At 45.4% G+C, this 12,930-nt stretch overlaps 1 protein-coding gene across 1 annotated transcript in view; it reads left to right on the forward strand.

The window, feature by feature from the left end:
- The window catches only part of kirrel2 (kirre like nephrin family adhesion molecule 2), a 31,356-nt gene that overhangs the window by 7,177 nt on the left and 11,249 nt on the right, over positions 1 to 12,930 (forward strand). The gene's annotated exons all lie outside the window — the stretch shown is intronic.

Here is a 12,930-nt window from a genome sequence, read left to right on the forward strand (position 1 = left end):
TAAAGGGAAAGGAAAAGGGAGAGTAAAGGAGGTGGGCATATAGAAGGGATGAAAGATAAGAGGGGGGGAGGGAGAGAAAAGCCCTCTTCACAGACTGCACTTTGAGGTGCGGCCCAGTGCTGCCGGAATAGTCACCTCATTTAATACACCTGCTCAGCGGGGAGGGGAGGGAAAAGTATAAGGAGGTGTTGTAAAGGAAAAGAGAGAAAGGGCACAAGAGAAGAGAGGGAAGAGGAAACAGATCTCATCTCAGATTCTTCAGATCAAAGGCAGAGAGTGGCTACAGAAGGCTGTTTGTTGTGGCTTGTTTGGGAGGGTCTCTGTCTCTGTGGGGTCATGGGTTCACCTGGTCTGCTATTTTGTTCAGGCAGCATTACGCTGCAGCACAGCCACACACCGAACGCCTTGCAGGCTACTTCATCACCTGAACGATTGTTTTTAAGAGACTTTTTTCTGTTCTTTTTTTCACGAAGCGATCAAGCAGGAGGAACACTGATTAGCAGATGGAGGCTGCCGGCTTCAGAGGACAGAGAAGTTAAAAATTTGTTAAAACTATCACAGTTTAGGAAGAAAAATAAAAGTAGCAATGTTTTCAGCTGACTGGACTGTGATTCCAGCAGATTTCGCTATGTTAGATTCTCTTTGTGTGCTAATGGAGTCGTGCATCTGCCAGGTCCTTGTGTAGGCGGTGCATGGGTGTGCTGAACATGTCATGTAGCCTTTTAGGACTGTAGTACAGGGAAAGATAAATAGGCCCTTAATGAAGCCGCACAATCACAGGCAAGTTAAAAAAACTAAGCGAAGATTGAGGGGCAGTCAGGCCTGATTGGAGGGCTATTGAAGCCGGTCAAGAGAAGCTCTTGCGTCGTCACACTATAGATTAGCCACTCACTCCACTATAGACCTCAGCCTAACTACCCTTCTTTCTCTAAAGCAGTCCTCTGACACTCTATAGTGGCTCAAGTCAACTCCATGATTGTTCTGGGGGAGTTCTTTAAAGGCCAATTTAAACTCAGTTCTTTGTTTAACTCCCCAGGAACTCAAGCTGGGACATATTGTATTGGCCGTGTGTGTTTGTGTGCGACTGAGTGTGTCTGTGCCCCTTTGTGGCTTAGATTTGGTGGTGTTTTTCTGTTTTTTGTGTGTCTGTGTGTGTGTGTGTGTGAGCCGTCTTTGAGCATGTGATGTTTAGTTAAAAAAGAAATGGGTGTATCTCGGAACTGGCAGAGAGGGTGCATGAGAGAAATCAATGGCCCAATTCAACCTATTACAGCCATGACTGTTGCTGTAATGGTGTGGAAATGGACAGTAGTCATGTGGATCCCTTTTATATCTCCGGGCTTAGATCACAAGTGAAGCTGTGATTCATTTCCTCCCAGCTTTGATTTAAAAAAAAAAAAAGTACTCTGAGTATTTCAAAGAGTCCCTCACATGATGGTGAGAAAGAAAAAGAAATATCCCTTCGTTTTTGTGAAATGGTGGAAACCTCTTTTTCTGCCAGGTTTGCCGAAGGACAAACACAACACTGGGCTGCAATTTTTTTCCTCAACAAATAATGGCTCTTCCAAACTTCTCTCCTTTCAGCTGTTGCCTCTTTGATCCCAGGTAGCATGTTAACAAGCAATGCCTTCATGGAGTACCCTGAACATCAGTATGTGTATTCACATTAAGGTGTGAGAGTGTGTGCATGCGTTTGCACATGTATGGCTTCAAAGTTTGTGCGGATTTTCACACCAATTAACAAATTGCTTTATATGTTTGCTGAGGTGACGATAGCCTGTCTCCTGTGGGGTGCTGGATTATTTTTTTTTGCCCACTTCAGTGTTAACTCAAGGTGGGCTGAACCTTCTTTCACACTAACTCATTAATGATACCGGTCTAATTAGTGCCTGTGGCTCCAGACAGGGGGCCCCTGGAGGACACATCACCATTGTGAGCTGGCCTAATCAGGAGACCACTCAAAAGACCGAGGACCCACTGCACCAGTGAGAAAGTTCACACATATAGAGAGACCTGCCTGGACTCGCACTCAAATTAACGTGCTGGTTCACTGGGGTAGGAGAGTATAAAAAAAAAGTGGTTATATTTTCAGACTTCTGACCATTGAGGATAGGCTATTTGCTCATTCCCATTTAGCGCCCTCTCTCCCTCTGGTAGTGCTCCTCCTGAGGGCGATGCAGAAATATGATTTAGCTCTCCTTCTCCTTTCTCACTCCAGATAATTCAATCTGTTTAATATCAAATAATCTCTCACAATTTTTCACCTTTTTTTCACGTTTTAACCTTATCGCTCAAACAGCTACCTCAGGGAGCTGGGCCTCGTTCCACTGTGTTAAAAAAAAAAAGGGGGGGGGGGGGGGGGGGTGAGGATGGGGAGCAGAGAGGAAGAGGTAGCCCAGGAAAAGAAGGATGGCAAATAGCTCTCCAAGGAGTGCTTTTAAATGCCTCTGTTTGCCATTCTCATGGGCCATATGTGAAAGAGTGGGCAAATAGATTCAAAGATAGGAGAATACTAAAAAGGAGACAGCGATACCGGGAACGATAAAGGGAAAGACAGAAACAATCTACAAGAATTTAGTGGAGAGTAGGTGATGTGAGTTGTAGAACTTGAGGTTTGGGTCCCTAACTTGTGTCCCACAGCACTTAACATGCCCCTGGCCATCTCTCCTGGCAGTTAATTAGAATCCAATAAGGTTGCCGCCTGTTGGTCATTGTTCCTCCACTGTGTTTACCCTTTCCAGAGGCTCCATTCGCTGCTTAATCTGCCGAGAAGCTGAATGTCAATAGGTGAGGCCAAGACTCCAGAGCCCTGCGAGAGAGGGAGAGATGAAGCTAAAAGGAGGGGAAGGAATGAGAATCAGGGGGAGTGAGGGGAAGAGGTCATTATTCTCGTTCCCCTCAATATTGTTCTCTGACGTTCCATTTCTGTTGAAACCCCATCCAGCCTCCCCCCCATCTCTCTCTCTTGCATCTCCTCTCTTCTTCTATTCTTCTCACTTCTAATCCGTCCTCTTGATTGTTCTAAGCTGCTTTCAGCCCCTGGGAGGGTGGGGGGCTTTGGAGTCTGTTTTAATTAAGATTTAAAAGACGACTCCCTCAAGAAGGGAGATTTAAGAGCAGGATAGACTAAGCATAGTAAATAAGCAAAGGTAGGACAGATTGTAGAGATGTCTCAGCAAATATCAGAAATCAGTAAAAGGAGAATGTGAAAAAGCTATTATTTAACACGCGGGACACGCCCATACATTAATGCAAAAACAGGCAGACACTGAGGCATTTGGATGGATAAGCCAAATTGGATTTTTTTTTTTGTAATCACATGGCACAATCTATATAGATTGATCTAAACTTCCTGTGATTCATACCATATCCTGTGAGGGTGATATGGGATCAGTGGTAACCAGCAGGCAAGCCGAGGGAGTTATCTCCACACTCTGTCCAATGATCGATCATCTCACACGATGGGCTTAAGAGCCTGTAACGCCTCACTTGTTTATCAGAACCTAGAACTAGAATGTTTTCCATAGATACAATGCATGAAAGGGAGGAGAGAGCTCAGGGGGGCATGTTTTAAAGCTAAAAATTTTTATTTGTAGCATAATCAGATATGGTTAGAAGCTAAACTGATTTTTCTTTGCATTACATTTGGGTATTAGTGTTGCACCTTGCAAACATAAGAGATACTCCAGATTAGCTTACTAGGTGCAGCCTGCAGGAGGCAGGAGACGAGACACCCGCTTGCCTGCTGTGTGTTCTTCTGACTGTTAACCGCACTATACTCACATCAGCTCAACTGGCCATCAAACAGACTTTACACCATCGATCTGGCGGGACCGTATAATGCTTCAACTTCACGGGACAGTTGCGTCCCTCGGATGCAGCGTCATCATCAGTGTCTAGAAAAGTTCTGAGGTGCAGTTGGATGCGTGAAAAGGCCGGGCACTTAACAGTCACATCACACCGTGACAAAAGGAGATTTCTCTCCAGAAGCCTGGCCACCAGAGATACCAGCTTTGCTTTACTTTTACCATGCAAACAGCGTGTTACAAAGTGTTATGCTGAGGAGCGGTGCGTGTCACTGCAGCCCAAGAGCAGGCATGCGTTACATGTTTGGTAAAACAGTCACATAACAGCGCATCTGCCTCAACTGCAAACTGCGCATTCTTAAGGGTGAGTAAAAGCAGCTAAGAAAACACACCCCAAGACAAAACACACAATGAAGTGTTTAACTTCATCAAACCACAGACTTCGGTGCAGCCGGTAAGGTGTTAAAGGCCAGGCTAGGGTCGAGAGCCTGACCCATGGCATTCTCTGCTGTGATACATCCCAACACACAGCCACCATATGTCCGGGTTTCACAGTCAATGAGCCAACCCACCCACTGTGACAAAGGCCCATTCACACCCAGTTGACTCTAAGGAAATCTGCAATGCCATGGTATGATTAGGACAGAATGCAGCACTGGCGCAGACCTCGGCCGTTAGAGAAAAACAATAGACTAGAACAAACGCAGAAATAAAAGGACTGTTAGGGAAGAAGGGGTACCTAGACAAAGAACTTTAAAAAGTACTTTGAGCGGATAAACGTAAGTATGATCTTGCCCTCAGCCTACTACAGCTCCATCTCTTGCCTCCATCAAAGCCCCCTGAGACTCTCCCCGGCACACTCTGCCTCCGTCACTCACAACTCTCTTAATAAGGCCAGCAGTAAACGGCAAGAAAAATATGCAGGGATGAAAGATCCTTCTCTCATGTTCTCGCTTTGAGGATGTGTTTCCGGGTGTCAGGGGAAGGTGGAGAAATGCAGCTTTAGAGTAATGCTGCATTTTAATAGAAACAATAAACTGCTTATAAAATATTATTTTGTGTCCCATATCCTGTTGTGTGTAGCAACAGCTCTGGGAACTTTTTTTTGGGGGGGGGGGGCAGACATGAAAAAGCCACCTAGGAGAAAACCTCATGCCAAAGAATAAAGAGTGCAGAGCTCCTGGGGGAGAGATATATCTCACATATATTCTTTCACCACAGCGATTAATATCTAGGAAAAAAAGGTCAAACCAGACTTGAAACGGTCCAGTATATCACAGTTATATTTGGAGGCGGCATTTCATACATCAGTCCCTGCTGTGATGTCTCATCAGCCTGGTCACACTGGGGAGACCCACACCGCAGATTATCAAAGATTGATGGGGTGTCCTAGTTAAAGATAGGGGAGGAGAGATGACTGGTTAGTGGCAGGAACTATACCGTGATCTTTTTCAGAGGTGATGATTGGAGGGCTCGCATGGCAATGCCCAGTGCAAACATCATCACCACATCTGACTTGTGTAGGGCTTTACCGCCGTAACCCAGAGACCTGACCACGGGGGAAACTTGCAGAGGTAGCAGTTTGGAGGAAGGAGGGGAGGGGGTCGCTGCTCCTATGCGAGGCATTGCTGTCTGACTCGGGAAGCTCAAATGAAGCTCTAAACTTTGCATTTCCTCCCTTCATCCCCCTCTTTATCAGAAGACCCAACAAACTGACAGAACAAACAGGCAGATTATCCCAAATCCTTTTTCTCTCTCTCTCTCTAACACACAGCCTCAAAATCTCTTATCCACTGTTCACTGTCATACTACCCATTTCTTGTTCCGAGTGCTTGCTTAATAATTAATTGATTAATTAGTTCGCTCATTAATCATTTATTCATTAATCATGGCCTGATTTTTCTAGAGGAAGTGGTGCAATCTGAAAAAAAAAACCCTGACTTCACATTTCACTCTAATTATGCTCCTTTTACTAATCAACGCTTAAGAAATGGAGTTTCAGGAAATTAGTTTTCCCCTTCCCTTCTTTTCCTCAGCACAAAGCAGAATGTATTGAGGTCGGCAGGTAACATCCCCCCCCCACCCTCTCACTTTCTCGTGTTCTGGAAGCTCTTAGTCATCAGGAATTTTAAAGGAATGTTTCAAGTAACGGGCAATCTGATGAACAGAATATAAAATTGATGTTAAATTAAAACTCGCACTTTCATCTCCTCTGGATGAGGAAGAAAAAAAAAAAAGAGTAGGAATTCTGGTCGCGGACTATCCTGAGACAGTGATTAATACGCGGCAATTTGAAGGCTGTTTGTAAGAACAGAGAGGTGGCAGCATTGTGAATCACACACTTATTCTCTTCACCGGATCCACGGGTCTCCCGGGAGAGGAGGTAATTTGTTTAATCGCTAAGAGTTATGTTCTCCGGACAGAGAGATGGGAAGATAGGATCGTTCAGAAATATGCTCCGCAACGTGGCGTGAGCGCGAGAGGGGGAGCGCAGAGAAATATTGTGAACAGGTTTAATTAGGAGTGTTTGTGTGCCTTTGTGTTCCTGTTGGATGCAGAGTTCACTACAGAGCTCAGCTGCTTTCTCTGAAGAGGCTCTTGTCAGCTGCTGACAAAAAAGAATTATGCATCAAATTAAAGAGAGCTCCACTGAAATGGAGGCAAGTCGGGCATTAACCTCTAAGCTTTAAAAAGCACACATATTAAGCAACACTAATGAGACTCTCACTGAGCTGCCTGTGTTTTATATTCAAACACACGCAAAAATGCTTCTCAATGAGGTTGTCTTTTTTATTTATCTCACCAGCAGCAAACACTGCGTAAGTGAACAATAGCGTAGATGGCCCCTTTACCGTAATAAGATGCACACATTTACAACATTACCACCCTCATTAAAAAATAATAATAATAAAGGGGAAAAAAAGTATTAATTATGAAACGCACTACTTCCTATCGCGAAGAGCCGAGGGGGTTTCCACTGGGCTCAATTAGGAAGAGCAGGCCGCAAATCCCTTGACTAAATTAATTGATACCCCAGAGCATTAGAGCCAGAGTCCCAGTACCGAATCTGTGCAGAGAATCCCTTTGTTTTCATTTCCACTGCATGTTTTTAAAGCAAGATATCGTGGCAATTTTCACATTATCTCTTCATTGTTTTATGGATTTTAATGTGTCATTTATTGATAGATTTGTTTTGTTTGCTTGTTTTATGGCGGCAGCTGAGATTGAAAAGATTTGCAATTTTTTTCCTACCCCCCCCCCCCCCCCCCGACTCCTGTCTCATCTTTGAGCTGCCTCACTGCCACATGTTGTGAACCGCTGCTATTTTATCCACCATGTCAGCTGTTATGCACACACTAAACCGCGGCTTTTGCAAGCAGCGCAAGAAGTTAATGATGTAAAAGCACAGTGAATTATATTGAAAGCCCTTCCATCCAAACACTGGCGAAAATTGTGGGGCGGGGCGGGGGGGGGGGGGTAGACAGAGAGAGAAATTGGGATATGACAGAAAGAAAGAGAGAGAGAGAGAGAGCAAAGACCAAAGAGGGGGTTGGTGACGTGCGGGGGGGGGGGCAGAGGAGGGCTGGAACTGTGACACAGATCCCGCCAGCAGCTGTCTTGTGTTGGAAACACCAGGGGGTAAGCAGGAGCGCAATGACAAGACTAGCTCAATCAACATCTTGTCAACATTGCTGGCTGATGTGTACAGACAATTTCATACCACTGCCACTGACTCCCTCCCCTTTTTCTCTCCTTTTTATATGGCTTTTTTATTTCCTGTCCTCCTGCCAGCCAGCCAGTCACTTACTATCTGTCTGTATGGAGTCAGCTCTCAGCTCCCCTAGCTCTCGGCTTCAGTGTAGGGGAGCTGTTTAAAAAAGCTGTGTTGGAATTATACTCAGAGAGATGCTTTTGCCCACTAGAAACCCTAAAGATATGGGCCTCTGACACTGAGTGCGCATCAGTGTGCTCATGTGAGTGGCAAGTGTGAGAAGACAGTATAAGAATGAGTGTATTTATGGCACATTGTCGGGCACTGCAGCACACTGACTGTGCGAACCATTCATGTGCATTCACACGCTGACTATGTCACATCAGCACTCTTGGGTTCTTACCCAGCCTCCCCTTTTCTTCCCTCACTCCTTCCTCTCCCCGTATGCATACCACTCTATTACACTATCCACTGCATCTGTTAGCAGCTACCCAGGGAGAACCTCGGCTGCTGCTCACCCATGCGATCAGCCTCACTGCTGCCCTGATGTGTGCAGCGCCCTATTCCAGCAGGGGAAAAAACCTCATGGTGACAGCCTCGGAGACAGACTGATTACAGCATTCCATCAATCCCCTCTCAGGCTCCCTCCTTTGCAATTGGAAGCTGACAGGAGCCCACTTTTTCCATTTTTACCTTACCTCAGTTTTTTCTGATCTTTCTAAAATATAGTACCTCTTTTTTTTGCTCTTGTTCCCCCCCTACTCTGCTTTCTTGAGTGTTGTGTTGACAAGCTGACACAAACCCCTGTGATTTTCACACCAGGGATGCAGAGAGAGAGAGAAAAGGGACAGGGGAAGGGGATACAGGATAGAGTAGAGGAAGGGATGGGGAGGGAAAGTGCAAGGGAGAGTCTGGTAAGAGATGACAGCTGACACAGAGTCTGGAAAAGCAGAGTGGTGGCAGGAAGAGCGACGGAGAAAGCAAATCAACAATTAGTAGCACCTTATAGAACTCGCGAGGTTGGGGGGCTGGTAAGTATTGATTTCAGGTATCACGGTTCACTGAGTGTGGTCGTAAAGGTGATGAGCAGAGGAATGAGGGGATTGGGCTGGATTGTGAATGGATGCAGGGATGGGAGAGAATGCCCGCGGTTGGGGTTTCGGCAGAACACCAGGAGGGGGTTGGGTGGATGAGCGGGTCCACTCTCTAAAAAGGGGCCTAGGTCTGAGCCAAGATTTTCACAATGGAATAAAGGCTGAAAGGGGAGGCTAGGAGGATTAAACTCCAGCAAAACAGCTCTTAAAAAGCTGTTAGGCTGCAATTTGGGCACAAAAAAAGCAAAATGGGAGAGAAGATAGTGAGAGTGGGCGGTTGGGAGTGCAGATGAAATGCAATGTGGGAAAGAAAAGATGGAAGAGATGCTCGGTTACATTAAGGTAGGCTAGATGCAGACATCTGCAGAGGCACAGGGTGAAGCTGTTTGCAACAGTTAAAGAAAAATACAGAGGTGCTCACCCATATAGTGTGTGTGATGGGGCGGGTGGCCATACTGCCATGGGCTGGTGGGTGGTATCTGTTGTTAGCGTGTTTTAAGCCCCTTAGAAGTTCTGTGAGAGTCACGGAAATGAGCTTAGTAGCCAGATCAAACATAAGATGGGTGCCGTGTCCCCTTTGGGACATACTGTTTGGTTCAGCTACTACTCAGCATTACTCTCTGTTTATATGCACACACAAGCACACACACACACAGGAAAAGGAAGACAAAAGAGGCTGACTCAAAACAAAGGGATAATAATTCCATACAGAGAGAAATGGAGCTCCCATTTTCCAGCCCGATTTAGAAGCCTTATCTAGACAAGGCACAATGGATGGCATTTGGAGAAAGTGGTTGTTTATTCCAAGCTTGACACTTTTTTGCCAATTGCCTTGTTTTGTAATGTTTTTTGTCTGCTTTGCTTCCTCATTTTCTCATCTCTGGCTCTTATTGTGGGAAAACTCACACCAGCTGGGCTCGGGAGTCTTTGCCGTTAGCATAGGGCTGAAATGCAAGTAGATATCAGGTGCTATTTCTTTTTTTTTAGCATTTTGAATTATTACTGCACAGAGCAAATTGTCCAGTCAAGTTGAGAGCACTTACATTTATAGACCCCACAGGACTGGATGTTGTACTCTTCGTACTGGATGGGAATGAGGACATGGCATAAAATCGGAACTAAAATAAGAACTCTTTGCAAACACTGCCATCAGCAGCTGAGTGTCATCGTAAAACATAGGAAAATGAACAGAGTGGAGTAGCTGATGTTATTTTAGTTTTCATTTGAAGGTTCCAACTTATGCACTTAAATTGACTTTTGTGCCCTCAGATGCTCAGATCATTTATTTATTATTAAAGTTTTTTTTATTTTAAAAAAAATCTTGCTTCTGTAGCCCAGAGGGACTCCCTCATTGATAATGCATTTCTTATCCCCTAGCCTTCACCTTATCCATCACAATAAATGAATGCCTAATCCTAATGGCAGCGTTATACTTTCCACTTTACCAAGTACGAGAGTTATCTTGGGTCCTACTGGTGCAAATTCTGTCATGAGGGCTGAATGCAAGACTCCACAGGGGGTGTCCAAGTGTCCTTGAGTTTGTTGTGACCGCAGCGTGTCTACACAGAAACTACAGTACAGCAGCAACAACAACGCTTTCGGACCATGACACTCGTCTGGGTGTTCGCAGTTATCCACGTAACCTTAACTGATGCTATCCCTGAACCTAAAACCAAGTATTAAGCCTCAAAAAGCAGTCCATACCTCTGGGGACCTTGATTTTTGTTCCCACAGGTTTGTGTGCAGTCAGGTTAAAGTCCCCACCGGGATAAATGCACACGAGACACACTCACGTACATACGCACGCGCGCTCGCACACGCAGAATGACTGCTTCAATCTATTTCTATCAAGGCAGATGTCCAGTGGAGGACGGATCATTGCCGACATCTGTCCATCCCTTCCTGATCCTTCCTGATGCGAGCGCATCCCCTATCAGTTCAGATGAAGGAGAGAGAGCAAGCAGTTCCAGGGTCAACGCAAAGCTCTTTAATAGGTTTCGCCCAAGTCGGGGAGGCTGTTTTGCACTTAACACCAACCATGTGACAGAAACAGCAAAGTCACTGTGTCAAAGTAACTGCTAAATGTGCCCTCCAGTGCCTGACAAGATGCTTACCCTATTAACGCAGCCCCAACCTCCACACTCATTCACACACTGAGATGAAACGGCAGACATAAACATACATAGCCCAAACACACACTCAGCGTCAGGCGGAAATGCACGCACACACAGACACACATAAACTTAGCCCCATGTGCATCCAGCGGTGTGAAATGATATTCCATTTTGAGAAATCCGGATTAAAATGTATCTGGCCAAATGTGTTTTTGACCTTGTTACTAGGGGACGGAAAAGCAGTCACGCGCACACATATACGCACAGCAAGGTGAGAAAGAGCGAATATTGCATTTTTGGTGTCAGTGTAACATTTAAGCACGCAACGTGTTGTATAACTAATCTACTCTGCACATATTTACCTGCGTAGCAATCGAGACAACGCGATAAATAAACTCACATCCTCTGCAGAAATGTTGGAATTTCAAGGGGATTCAAGTCTTTCTTTACGAATGCGATTCAACTGCAGCCAATAGACGAGCTCCCCATTTTTAGTCTGCTGAAAATCACCGAAAACTATTTGTGTGTTTTCGTTTGTGTACACGCATGTGTGTATGTGACACTGCAGCACACCAAGAACAAGCCTCCTCACACCCACAGCTCCCTACTTCTTCTGACTGCTTCTCCTCCACTACTTCTTTGTCTGGTTGCGTTCCTCCCTCTCTCCCCGTCAGAAATGTATTCATGTAATTAAGCTGCTAATACACCGTCAAAGAATTGTCTAATTCAGCAAGGAGGAATTAAAGGAATCTGGCATGAGTCATTAGCCAGTCGAGATGTTCTGTTGAGCATTTTCAATAAGGGATCTGGAGAGCAATGAATCACTCATATGGCGTGAAGACATTCTCTACAGCACATGCTCCGTACTCTATATTTGTACGGCTGCATATGCGTGAGTGTGTGTGCGTATGGTGTTAATTGCCATTTGTGAGCATGAGAAATTGTACGTGGGCGAGGTAAAGAGAAGCAATTCAATGCATGTAATCCATCTAAACAATCAACCAATGCAGTGAACTATTACCCATTGTAAACATTTAGATACTCTGGGCAAGATACTTAATTACAATCAATGTTTGTACTGTTGCAAGTACAAAGAGGAAAATCCCCCAACTCGCTTTGCAATGGGAGGAAAATGAAAACGCTCAATAGCTCATAACGGCAGAATGTAAGGGACAGGCGGGCAGACTGTTAAAACAGCATTTTTTTGAAGGTATGACTGGAAAATGCCAGCCTTCGGTAAATGCCTAACGGCCTTCACTCGAAGACGTTTCACTTCTTATTGACGCTCTCAAATTGGCCTCTTTTGATCCCCAGTGCGTGCCACACATACAGCAGTCTACCTGTTTGCACCCACAGCTCAATCGGCTTTTAAAGCTCTTTCATAAAAATGATGTACAGGGAGACGATACTGGAGAGCCGACATGCATTGTTCTCTGATCTTTCTTTTTTCTTCTTTTTTTACATCTCGACTCGATCTATTAACACCTCGTTTGGCCCAGATGGAGAGTAACAGACAATGGGAGCATGTGAAAATGGGTTTCGAGGCAGTTGTCGAGAGCCACAACGGTCTAAAGTGTTGAGCGCTCATGTTCCTGATGAGCTCACTGTTTGGCGGCTTTAATCGTTCTGTTGGATGACAGAGGCAGGAGGGTGCAAAGGGGTGAGGGAGGCGAAGGGTAGGGTGCAGTCCTGAGATGAAGTGGTTAATTGAGTGCAGGATAAACAGTGCCAACAACCACGGAAGCCCCTCAACACACCACCCCTTCAGAAAAGAAAAACTAGAAAGAATGTAGGGTAAAAGAAGGGGAGGATGGGGGGGGGGGTAGAGAAAATCCCAGCTACCCTCTGGGGGGAAAGCTGCTATTGAAAAGCTATTAAACTTGCATTTAGCAGGATTGATTAGAAATGAAGAGGCCTATTAAAAGAGAGGGACAAGAGGACAATAGCGTGTCTCTGGCCGCCGTATGTTGCCCTCCTTTCAGTGGCTTTCTTCATGTTGGGAGGGAGGGGGGATCCTGTCTGTTTAAGCGTTCCCACCAAGAGAAGCAGTTCGGGGTGGGGGGAGTGGGGGCTTAGCACTGCCTGAATAGAACCCTCTTTATCTTCCACTGTCCCCCTTCCCTTCCATTCTCCACCGAGCAACAAAGAGAGGAGAATGAGGGAAGGTTTTTTAAGTCCTCTTCCCAGCTCACACAGACATCCTA

The sequence above is a fragment of the Diplotaxodon limnothrissa genome, linkage group LG11, assembly GCF_057381915.1.
Source record: "Diplotaxodon limnothrissa isolate DT_005_m linkage group LG11, D_limnothrissa_male_GT1.1, whole genome shotgun sequence".
Taxonomy (NCBI): Eukaryota; Metazoa; Chordata; class Actinopteri; order Cichliformes; family Cichlidae; genus Diplotaxodon; species Diplotaxodon limnothrissa.